The sequence below is a fragment of the Anabrus simplex genome, chromosome 5, assembly GCF_040414725.1.
Source record: "Anabrus simplex isolate iqAnaSimp1 chromosome 5, ASM4041472v1, whole genome shotgun sequence".
Classification (NCBI taxonomy): domain Eukaryota; kingdom Metazoa; phylum Arthropoda; class Insecta; order Orthoptera; family Tettigoniidae; genus Anabrus; species Anabrus simplex.
In genome coordinates, this window is record NC_090269.1 from 43,349,955 (window position 1) to 43,362,879 (window position 12,925).

The 12,925-nt window shown below is 41.4% G+C and overlaps 1 protein-coding gene across 1 annotated transcript in view; it reads right to left on the reverse strand.

Annotated features, from left to right (window-relative positions):
* The window catches only part of LOC136873716 (BTB/POZ domain-containing protein 2), a 770,371-nt gene that overhangs the window by 636,638 nt on the left and 120,808 nt on the right, over window positions 1–12,925 (reverse strand). The window lies entirely within an intron of this gene.

Here is a 12,925-nt window from a genome sequence, read left to right on the forward strand (position 1 = left end):
GCTGAAGTAAGGTTTTCGAATTTCAATTTCTGTGATCCTAGTGTGGTTAAGGCGTCACTCCAGAGGTAAAAATCGATATTTTGATCATTTTGGTGAATTTTTTATGACCGAAATTGAAAGGTTTGAATTTATTTTTTCTTGTCACGAAGTTATTCCGCTGAATTCAAACAATTTATCACTGTAATAATGCTTTGTTTGCCAAGTGTAACTTTACATTTAAATCCCATTTTTCTCCCATAATATTCTGCCAAATGTAACAAAATTTGTGTGGTATATGTATCACAGCTATATTAAGAAACCTGCGTATGGAATTTTTGATTGCAGAATTTTTTCAAGTAGTAAGGATTTAAGTCCAAATTTTAAGAACGTAAAAATTACACAAACGTTAGTACGATATACATCTCCTTATATAAATTATGTACAGAAAAATATATACGTAGTGCTTTTAAACGAAGTAGTATCTACCTAACTACGAATTTACATTAACATGTTAATTAAATTTCATGAAAAAATGGAATTTAAAGTTTCTAAGGAAATATTTAGGAAAAACTATTAATTGTATATGAAAGAAATGTTCGTGATATCTCTACTTTTATGTAGCCGAAATTCCCACAAAAATTTCGTGAAAATCCATGCATTAGGTAAAAATATATTTTTATCTCCAGGGTGTCGCCTTAAGCCAAATATGATTCCAGTTATAATAATTTCAATTTCTTTCTCCAGGCTCTCCATTGCGGGTGTGCTGAATTCATTCTAGGTGCAAAAAAATATTTCATTCTAAATTCTGCAAGTACTTTTTAACAAACATGGCATTCCTTTTTTTAAAATTATATTAAATTATAATAATCTAAAAATATACAATGACTGAAATAAGAAGATTGTCATATGTTTTAGCGCTGTATGCTGCACATCAGAATTTTGCATTTTTAAACATTAAATACGTAATTAAAAGTTAAATTAAGAATGAATTTGGATCGCATTTTTAAGTCTTTTTTGCCATTTTCAGGTCCTTTTTTCCATTTTAGGTCCTTATTTGATTTTTATGTTCTTTTTGTCATTTTTATGTCCTTTTGCCATTTTTGGTCCCTTTCGCCATTGTTGTCTTTCTTGCCACTTTAGGTCCTTTTTGCCATTTTAAATAATTTTTAGATATTTAGGTCCTTTTTGTCATTTTATGTCCTTTTGCCATTTTAGGTCCCTTTTGCCTTTTTAGATCATTTTAGGCCCTTCTTGACATTTAGGTCCTTTTTGCCAATTTAGGTCCTTTTTGCCATTTTAGGTCCGTTTGCCATTTTAGGTCCTTTTTTCGATTTTAGGTCCTTTTTGCCATTTTAAATCATTTTTAGATTTTTAGGTCCTTTTGCACTTTTAGGTCCTTTTTGTCATTTTTATGTCCTTTTGCCATTTTAGGTCCCTTTTGCCATTTTTAGGTTCTTTTTGCCCTTTTACGTCTTTTTTGCCATTGTTAGTTGTTTTTTGCCATTTTAGGTCCTTTTTGCCATTTTAGGCCCTGTTTGACATTTAGGTCCTTTTTTCCATTTTAGGTCCTTCTTACCATTTTATGTCCGTTTGTCATTTTAGATCCTATTTGCAATTTTAGGTCCTTTTTAGGTCGTTTTTGCCATTGTTAGGTCTTTTTGCCATTTTATGTCCTTTTTGCCATTTTTAGGTTCTTTTTGCCATTTAGGTCCTTTTTAGATTTTTAGGTCTTTCGATAGGTATTTTAGGAAATTTATAGGTTTTCGACTTCCGAGCCCTACTTATTAGTGAAGAAGGTAGAGAAAGAGTTTGTAGTCCTTTAATACTCGGGATATCCGGCGGAGAAAGTGAACCTTGTCTACCTTGACCTCGTAAACCTAATGATGTCGCGACTACAAAAGAATTAAAGTAGACCCGGAAAGGTAAAAGGGAGAATGGAGCCAGTCAGTAATCAGTGGAAGCAACGTGAGGCTTGCAGTTGCCTTGAACAACTCGGAAAGTTTGTGCCCCTGGGTGGGGAGCAGGTACTTAGCGTAAGAGATGATTTCCTAGAAGTCTGTGTCATCCGTAGGATGCTGCCTATCCGAGGCGGTGAAGCAGGGCTTGGTTCGCCTTGAAGAATAAGGGGATCGATTTGATATCAGAAGTCGATAAATTAAGAAACGAGATGGTCACTCCTGTTTCACTCAGTCTACACTAGGAATAAGTAACAGGTAAATTCCAGGGAATCGAGCAAGTGACTGCGTGGTTTGCGTAACGTAGCTGTCAGCTTACATTCGGGAGATACTGGTTTCGATCGACCATGTCGGCAGCCCCGAAGATATATTCCGTGACTTCCTATTTTCACACCAGGCAAATGTTGGGAGTAAACCTTCATTAAGATCACTGTCGCTTTTTTCCACTCTTTCCTGTACTATCATCGCCGTAAGAGCTGTCTGTGACAGTGCGACGTAAAGCACTTTTTTTTTTAATCCAGGGGGCAAAGGTGGCCAGACGTAGAGCTAACCACTTGGTGTGCCGGGCTGAGGAGCTCGGACAGTAGAGCGCTGGCCTTCTGGGCCCAACTTCGGAGGTTCGATCCTGGCTCAGTCCGGTGGTATTTGAAGGCGCTCGAATACGTCAGACTCGTGTAGGTAGATTTACTGGTACGTAAAAGAACTCTTGTTAGACTAAATTCCGGCACGATGGAGTCTCCAAAAACCGTAAAAGTAGTTGTATGTTTAGTCTTCAGCCCGAAGGCTGGTTGGATCCCCAACAGCTCCGCCATCAGCTGTCATAGATGGCCTAGACATCACTGAACAGGCGTACTAGGGAAATGAGGAGTGAGGTAGTTTCCCGTTGCTTTCTTCTAAAAGTAGTTAGTGGAACATAAAATCATTAACATTATTGATACGGAAATTCCGTGGCTCACAGAGGTGTAAGAAGGTGCTGGGGTGAGTGGGCGGACAAGGAATTGACCAGAGTATAAGTTAATGCACTAAATTTTGCAATTTTATTTCTTTCCTTTCTTCTTTGAGCTTAAATTTTGATCGATAGAAGATCTGAATAAACGATAACAATATAATAATGAGCTCGACAGTTCCAACAACAATGACTTAAAGTCCGAAATCAGGTACAAAACCAGAGAGAATTATCAACATGATAATGTACGAAGAGATAAGCATTATAGCTCTGAAACAGATACGCTATTTTATAAGAGCACATTTGCTCCACTAGCTTCCCTAGCCAAGGAGTCTGATCTCCAAAATTAATACAGTCCAGCCTCTCAGAGGTATAAATTTCTTACACTGCTCAAGGTGATACCTGACAATCTTCAAATAAGCTATTTACAGTCGCTTAGCCCTGTTTTGGGCTTCTCTTCTGCTCAACAGTTTTTCACTTTCTTTTCCAGAAACATAAACAGGGGCAATAAGTGCCCATTCTAAATGGCCTTATTGTAAAAAGAAAAAGGGTGAACATGATTGGCCATGAACAAAAGGGTATGAGGCGACACACCTACACTCATTCTAGAAGGTTTTCAAACCCTAAGTGCTAAGAGGCTAAACCTATTCTACGCCGGGGTGGCTACATGAAAAGCATTAAATTCCAAAAGAGTGTTAAAAGTTTATATGACTACAAATTTTAATCACCCCATACCAAGTTGAATTGGAATCAACAGAGGGTATTCACTATTTCTTCCCTTACATTACATGTTTCCCAGCAGGGATATGAACAGAGTCCTCAAATTTGAAGAAAATCTACACTTAAACCATGAAATTAGAACTTTACATGAATAAAAGATGTCTGAAACCTTCCCTTCAAGCTGTCTGCCGGAGCTATCACATGTTAAGAAAATTCTGCCATTACCTTGAGTTGCTGGGCCTTCCGAACTCCGACCTGCGGCCCCTGCCTCCTTAGTACACGCCGCACACAATCAACTGGAGCGATGAAGATGACAATCACAATACGACCTTAAAGCGTCCAGCTCACCAAAGAAGGATGCGAGAGTACTGGGCGAGTGTTAAATCACAAGACAAAAACGGTAATAATAGTAATACGTTGTAGGGATTATGTTCGACTACTTTTACGGGTTTTGGAGATCCCGAAGTTCCAGAATTTTGTTCCCCATGAGTTTTTGACGTACCGACAAATATATTTAAAAAATCTTCATTGGTCCACGTCTTGCCTGTCTTCATTTTAGGTTTTGTTCGAAAACTCCGTAGACCTTCAAGTTTCTTCTTTAACGTGTTACGTTGCAAGATGTCATCACGTAAGATTCCCAATTCCTGTAAATCCTTTTCCATCTCGGTGAACCAAACCCCTTTAGGTTTCTTATTCAGAAAGTAGGCGAAGATTCGAGTGGAAAATCTTTCTGGTCTCACTCGTGTTAAGTGACCTTAGAAAGAAAACCCTCTGTCCCCCAAAAGTGATCTTAGGGGGCCAGAGTGCCATTTTGCCGCTCCAAACATTCTCCTCCTAGATGTTAAGTCCCCTTAAACGTGGAGTTCGGAGGCTGCTAAGGCGTTAAATTAGGAGAAGGTGGTGGATGGTTTTATATCAAGAAATGAGATTATAAAGCGGACATTCCTTCAGAGAACTACATTTCCCAATGGAAACTGTTCAAGCAGAGGCCTACATCTGGTGGTAGAATTTTTCACATTTCGTGTCATGAAATGCATAATACACCTTAATAAGACATTTATTAAGAAAATGTATTTATGAAGTCAAAGTCATTTCCATACAGGCCATGAAGGCCCTTGGAGGGGTGGAAGGTAAAGGCTTCCACTATCCGTAACCTCGGCACTTGATGGGGTAGAGTGGTTAGTTCTGCGCCCGGCCGCCTTTGCCCCAGGAATTAACCTGGTACTCATTTTTGGTGTAGGCTGAGTGAACCTCAGGGCTATATGCCCCTCCGGAAGAGGAAATCTCGTTTCTTAAATTTTACCACTTCCTGACGGGGATTCGAACCCACGTCCTTCCGGGCGAACCGAGCACGCCTTTACCGCCTTGGCCAGGCAGCCCCTATGTATTTATGAAGCAAGTTCTAATTATTCTACTTGTGATTAATTTCTCATAGCTTCGTTTATAAAACATTCCTGAAAATATTTATGAATCAAGTTCTATTTTTCTGTTTACATGTGAAAACTCGTTCAAAAATGTATTTGAGAAACAAGCTCTTGTTCTGTTTCTTTGTTAATATTGTTATTTTATATGTACAGTATACTAGCAAATGTACCCGTGGTTCGCTACGGTATTCTACATTATATATGGATATCGAAGTAAATTACTGTACATGAAGTGAAAAAGAATTTTTAAATTGCATGTCTCTTGGAGTTATCCTAGAAAAAGCATAGGGAGGTCCGCAGACGTTGTTTCCAATGTAATGTGCCAGTTGCGGAGCTGTCATGATAACGACAGGTCCACTTGTCTACCGCAATTCACTATGCGTAACGTAAGTCACATTTTGATGGGTAAATTTGTTTATAATCGGGGGCACCCTTGCAAGGGGGCACCTATACCTAATGATAAAGAGAATCAGGTAAAGCGTTTTGAAAAAATGCACGCTCCCTTGCCTTCTGCTAGTCAAATCGAGAAGGAATTATTAATTACAATTTTACACATGTTTGGAGGAGGACCCCATTCCTACTGCCAGTTAAAGTCGATGCGGGGAGTACTGATTACAACAGCAGACGCACTCCTGTTGATAGTCACTATTGATTTGTAAAGTATTAATTACAATGTCAGACACACCCCTTCTAGATCGCTACAAATCGACTTAAATGAATATATCTAGATCGACATACGGAAGTATATGCATGTTTACCTTCATTTACAGAATAACTGCTGCTAAACGGTGCATCATATCGAAAAACAAATTGTACGAAAAGACGCCTCTGGCCTCATTTAGCGATCTAAATAGCTGGCCCTATGATATTTCCTCATATCTTCTCTATTTAAACCTGAGATTGTTTTAGAAACGTTGAATAGGGTGAAATTTGTGTAAGGTTTTCACACAGTGAATTACTTTTCAGATACTTACGCGACAGGTTCAAACATAGAACATGGCTCACATATGGCTACTGGGTGGGCCAATATTCGTGTAGAATTTGATGACCCTTCTTTCCTATAAGTGAATCAAACCATCGTGTACAGTGTGCAAATTTTAGGTAAATCCAGAAGTAGAGCCAAATTTAACGTCATAGGACGAAAGTTGTAGATCACTCCAAATTGAATCAATATCGTGCCATCCGTTTTGTGATACGACTTACTGTTTAGCCACGAAATACCTCAAAAGAAAGGTCTGCACCGTCATTAAAATTGCCTCCATACTTCGATATTTTTCGGGGGCAAAAAATAAAATTTTTAAACATCTCGTAAATTTTCCGTCGGTTACAGGCTAAAAGGTATAATTTTGCCAAATATCTATTTTCTAACTCGTCTGGGAGATTGTGCTGCCATCTTGATATGGGGGAGGAGGTTAAACATTAGGACTTTCAGGAAACTTTTAAGCCCATGAAACCTATAGGTTATCGTTCTGGATAAATATCGCCGACCGTGTTCTTATGCAGATTTAAAACTCCCAGCGTGTCCTCCTCAGAGAATTCTGAGAATTTTAGATTTTTCAGGGATCCTGAAGTTATCAACTTGTCTGGTACCAAGTGTTAAGTTTCTAAGATGCCTAGAATTGTCTCACCAATTCACGTCCGTTTTCATTTTTATGCCTTAGTTTATATATATATATGTAGTACAGTATATATATACTGCAGATCGCGCCAAACTGACTTCCATTTATTAATATGGATTATATTTCACCCGCTTCCCTAGTGGTTCCAGAGGCGTCTTACTCCCACAGTATGTTTTCCAGGTAGTAAGTCATACTTGAAAGTCATACTGGAACATACACACGTCCATTATCTCGGTAATTTTGACAATTTATTTTTTCACCCTTTCTCACCCCGTGTGCCACAGGGGGCTGAAGTTGAACTTTAAAAATCCGGAATTTTACTATTCTTCTCAGCGACCCGGAAAACTATGGTTTCGGCAGTATATTCGATTATTATTGTATCTCAATCCCCCTCCCCAACCATAAAGGGGGCTAAACTTCGGTTTGTCTCCTGATACTAAAAAATTCGGAGTGTCACTATTCATCTTAGCGACCCCGAAAACTATGCATTCGACACTATTTTGTATTATTTCTATATATCACTCCCCCATCGCCCCCCACCACGAAGAGGGCTGAACTTGGACATTAAAAAATTCCGGAGTGTTGCTATTCATTTCCGCGAGCCCGAAAAGTATGGATATGACACTACTTTCAATTATATTTATATCTCAACCCCTCGCCCAACCCCCTCCCATAAGCGTTCCTGGGGTGCCCTACCCCCACGTGGTTTGTCTCCTGATACTGAAAATCCGGAATGTCACTATTCATCTCAGCGACCCCGAAAACTATGTATTCGACACTATTTTTGATTAATTTTATATATCACTCCCCCCTAGCCCCCCACCCCGAAGGGTGATGAACTTGGACTTATAAAATATCCGGAGTCTCACTATTCATCTCAGCGATCCCGACAACTATGGATTCGACACTATTTTCGATTATTTTTATGTATCACTCTTCCATCGCCCCCCACTACGAAGGGGGCTGAACTTGGACTTAACAAAATTCCGGAGTGTCACTATTTATCTCAGCGACCCAGAAAAGTATGGATTCGACACTACTTTCGATGATTTTTATATCTCAGACACCTCGCCCCTTCCCCCCCCCTCTATTCCCCTAAGGGTTCCTAGAGTGTACTACCCCCACGTTGTGTGTATCCTGATATTAAAAGGCCCGAGAGTCACTATTCATCTCAGCGACCCCGAAAACTATGGATTCGACACTATTTTCTATTATTTATATACACTGACTGACAGAGCAAATGCAACACCAAGGAGGAGTGGTTCGAAAGGGATGAAATTTGGGGAAAAAACAGAGACGGCACGGACGAATAATTGATGTTTATTTCAAACCGATATGCAGGTTACACAATGCGCACGGCATCGACTCAGTAGGATGTAGGACCACCGCGAGCGGCGATGCACGCAGAAACACGTCGAGGTACAGAGTCAATAAGAGTGCGGATGGTGTCCTGAGGGATGGTTCTCCATTCTCTGTCAACCATTTGCCACAGTTGGTCGTCCGTACGAGGCTGGAGCAGAGTTTGCAAACGGCGTCCAATGAGATCCCACACGTGTTCGATTGGTGAGAGATCCGGAGAGTACGCTGGCCACGGAAGCATCTGTACACCTCGTAGAGCCTGTTGGGAGATGCGAGCAGTGTGTGGGCGGGCATTATCCTGCTGAAACAGAGCATTGGGCAGCCCCTGAAGGTACGGGAGTGCCACCGGCCGCAGCACATGCTGCACGTAGCGGTGGGCATTTAACGTGCCTTGAATATGCACTAGAGGTGACGTGGAATCATACACAATAGCGCCCAAAACCATGATGCCGCGTTGTCTAGCGGTAGGGCGCTCCACAGTTACTGCCGGATTTGACCTTTCTCCACGCCGACGCCACACTCGTCTGCGGTGAATATCACTGACAGAACAGAAGCGTGACTCAACGGAGAACACGACGTTCCGCCATTCCCTCATCCAAGTCGCTCTAGCCCGGCACCATGCCAGGCGTGCACGTCTATGCTGTGGAGTCAATGGTAGTCTTCTGAGCGGACGCCGGGAGTGCAGGCCTCCTTCAACCAATCGACGGGAAATTGTTCTGGTCGATATTGGAACAGCCAGGGTGTCTTGCACATGCTGAAGAATGGCGGTTGACGTGGCGAGCGGGGCTGCCACCGCTTGGCGGCGGATGCGCCGATCCTCGCGTGCTGACGTCACTCGGGCTGCGCCTGGACCCCTCGCACGTGCCACATGTCCCTGCGCCAACCATCTTCGCCACAGGCGCTGCACCGTGGACACATCCCTATGGGTATCGGCTGCGATTTGACGAAGCGACCAACCTGCCCTTCTCAGCCCGATCACCATACCCCTCGTAAAGTCGTCTGTCTGCTGGAAATGCCTCCGTTGACGGCGGCCTGGCATTCTTAGCTATACACGTGTCCTGTGGCACACGACAACACGTTCCACAATGACTGTCGGCTGAGAAAACACGGTACGAAGTGGGCCATTCGCCAACGCCGTGTCCCATTTATCGTTCGCTACATGCGCAGCACAGCGGCGCATTTCACATCATGAGCATACCTCAGTGACGTCAGTCTACCCTGCAATTGGCATAAAGTTCTGACCACTCCTTCTTGGTGTTGCATTTGCTCTGTCAGTCAGTGTAAGTTACTCCCCAATCGCTCCCACCCCGAAGGGGTTGAACTTGCACATTAAAATTTCGGAGTGTCATTATTCATTTCAGTGAGCCCGAAAAGTATGGATTCGACACTACTTTCGATAATTTTAATATCTAAGCCCCCTCGCTCCCCGCCCGTAAGGGTTCCTGGGCTGTCTTACCCCCACGTGGTTTGTCTCCTTATACTAAAAATTCGGAGTGTACTATTCACCTCGATGACCCCGAAAACTATGTATTCGACACTATTTTAGTTTAATTTTTTTAACACTCCCCCTCACTCCCCCCCCCACACGAAAGGGAGCTGAACTTCGACTTTTAAAAGTCGGGAGTGTCACCATTCATCTCAGCGACCCCAAAAATGTGCATTCGATACCTTTTTATGATTATTTTTATAAATTGCCCCCCCTCTAACCACACCCCTAAGGGAACTATGGATGGCTTACCTCCACAGTGCTCGTCTCCATATAGTAATTCATAAGTGTACCAAGTTTGGTTGAAATTGCTCCAGTGGTTTAGGAGGAGATGTGTCATTTACACACATACATCCATTTTTATATATAGTAAAGAAGATTTACATTGATAGTTGTTCCTAATTTCACATGCCTCTGTTCATGTTTATCAGCCCCCCCCCCCCAATAATTACCCAAAGTCGGCGTGCCTGATTATACCTTCCCCTATATTCTCTAATTTCCTCTACTGGGCCCAAGATCTTCCTTGGAATCTTCCTTTCTTTGGCTTCTGGTTGTTCTGCGAGATCTTTTTTATTCATTGAGAGGCATTATGCTGCATGCTTCAGGTCGAATTACTGTACAGTAATGTCTTATTTATTTATTTATTTATTTATTTATTTATTTATTTATTTATTTATTTATTTATTTATTTATTTATTTATTTATTTATTTATTTATTTATTTATTTATTAATGTCTTTCTGTACATGGCGGGGATCAGGCTATGAAGCCTGCTATTATGCCAAACCATATAATTATGCACCTGTATAAACATAATATACTGAACATTATAACTACTTAAAAAATAAGTTAATTATAATTTAAAGTTAATGTGAAATGTAATTTGTATGAAATGTAAAGCATCATAAAAATCATTTTAACATTTTAAAATTAATTTATAATAATTACTATTATTAGAGCTATATCTCGAAAAATATAAACTATAATGTTTCTAACCTTACATTGACATTTTATTCATTTAACTTAATAATCTAAAATTTAAGGGTACTTCTAAGAGTAAATCAATCTGAGTGTAGGTAAAATTTCCAGCACATTCTTCTGAATAGCTTTAGGTTGCTTATGTCTCTAATTTCAGCCGGGAGAGAATTCCAGGAACGTATGGTCCCCGGTACAAATGACTTGTTAAACGTACTACTGTGATGAGTGGGGATGGACAACAGGGTTTGTACTGATGACCTTGAGGGTGTTCTGCTTGAGGGAGAGAGGTAGTTGAAATCTGTTCTCAGATAATGTGGTTTACCTGTTCGCAGTATTTTGTGAAGAAGAGAAACAGCATGGTATTTACGTCTATCACATAATCTTAACCAGGACAGCAGATGGAGGAATGGGCTGATGTGGGAATGGAGCGGAACATTTAGAATGAATCGAATGCAGGCATTATGCGCCCGTTGAAGTTTAGAACCAAGTGAACAACTTATGTTATTATAGACTACATCACCATAATCAAATATTGGTAGTATTAGTCCTTGAATGAGCAGTTTCCTGGTTTTGACAGGTAGAAAATCTCTCAGTTTGTATAGTGAGTGTAATGAACCGAATACACGTTGACAAATTTTTGTTACGTGCTCTGGCCAACTTAAATACTTATCAAAAATTATTCCAAGGTTCTTAACGGAGTCTTTCAGTGCTATAGGTGTTTCATTGATCTTGACAACCGGTACGTTGATGCTTTCTAACTTGGCATGCGCTTTTCTAGATCCTATTATGATGGCTTGCGATTTTAATGGGTTTACTTTCAGGCAGTGGCTACTAGTCCATTCGTTAATGTTAAATAAGTCTTCGTTTAATTTCATGGTTGCTTCTTGTATGTCATTCGGCTTGGTATGAATAAACAATTGGATATCGTCAGCGTATAAGTGATATTTACAGTTCGTCAGTTGTTCTGATAGGTCATTCATGTATAGGGAGAACAGAAGTGGTGATAACACCCCACCCTGTGCTACCCCCATCTCAGTATTTCGCCACCTAGACACATTGTCTTAGCTTGGATGTGAAAGTTATTGACAGTTCGTTATAGATATCTTTGGTGAGCTGGTAGGCTATCTCGTCGATTCCTGATTTGAATACCTCTTTCTCAGAAATCTCATGTATTCTGTCCACTATTTACAACAAAATCACCCCCAATATTATGCTTTTCACAAGAATAATGGCAGAGGGGATTCGTCGTACCGACCACACGATACCACGTAATCTGTAGGCCTTCGGGATGAGCAGAGGTCGCTTAGTAGGCCATGGGCCTTCGGGGCTCTTGCGCCATGGGGTTTGGTTTATATTATACCTTCCAGTAACCTTATTAAACATCGACCTTTTTTTTCTAACATATTTCTTCTCGGTCAGGCTCCTCTTTCCCACGTTAGACATTCTAGCACGGCCGAGAAGATCCAAATTCGCTCCACCAGACTGGTCCATTTCCTTCAGCGCGGTCACTGTCATTACTGGCTCCGCGTTCCACGACGAGAATTAGATGAGCGGCCCTGCACTTACAATAAGCAAAAAAATCTAGGTTAACTTACTGAAAATCCACAGCCTGTTTCCAGTCATTCGACCGGGTCAGGAATGGAATTAATGAAGCCCCCATCTATTGGCGAGGATAGGAATTGTGCCGGCTGCCGAAGCCTGTCGCACTACTCTGGGGCAATGATTAATGAATGACAGGTGAAATGAAATGATAATGGAGAGTGTTGCTGGAATGAGAGATGACAGGGAAAACAGGAGTATCCGGAGAAAAACCTGTCCCGCCTCCGCTTTGTCCAGCATAAATCTCACATGGAGTGACCGGGATATGAACCACGGAACCCAGCGGTGAGAGGCCGGCGCGCTGCCGCCTGAGCCACGGAGGCTCACTAGGTTAACTTATTAAGAAATAAAAATACGGCATTCATTCGTCAGATCCAAGTGCATCTATTCCTGCAAGTCCACTTTAGACAATTTTATTTTTTTGTTATTAACTGAGTTGAAAGTGAGTTGGCTTCCGATATCACAAAAAAAACATATGTTGTCATTTTACCGTCCAGGTTTGGTTTCTCCCCTCGGACTCAGCGAGGGAACCTACCTCTACCGCCTCAGGTGTAAAGTCCTGGAGCATGAGATATTTGGTTGGGGATACTGGGGAGGAGAACCAGTACCTGACCCAATCGGCCTCACCTGCTATGCAGAACAGGACTCTTTGTGGAGGATGGGAGATTGTAAGGCATAGGCAAGGAAGAGGGAAGGATGCCTTGAGAAGAAGTGGGAAACCACGGAAAACCACTTCAAGGATGGTTGAGGCGGGAATCAGTTGACCTCCCGAGACTGAGTGGACCCCGTTCCACTCCGCATACCACTTTTCAAATTTTGTAGCAGAGCCTGACTCCTGGGGTGATAACTAATCACACTAAC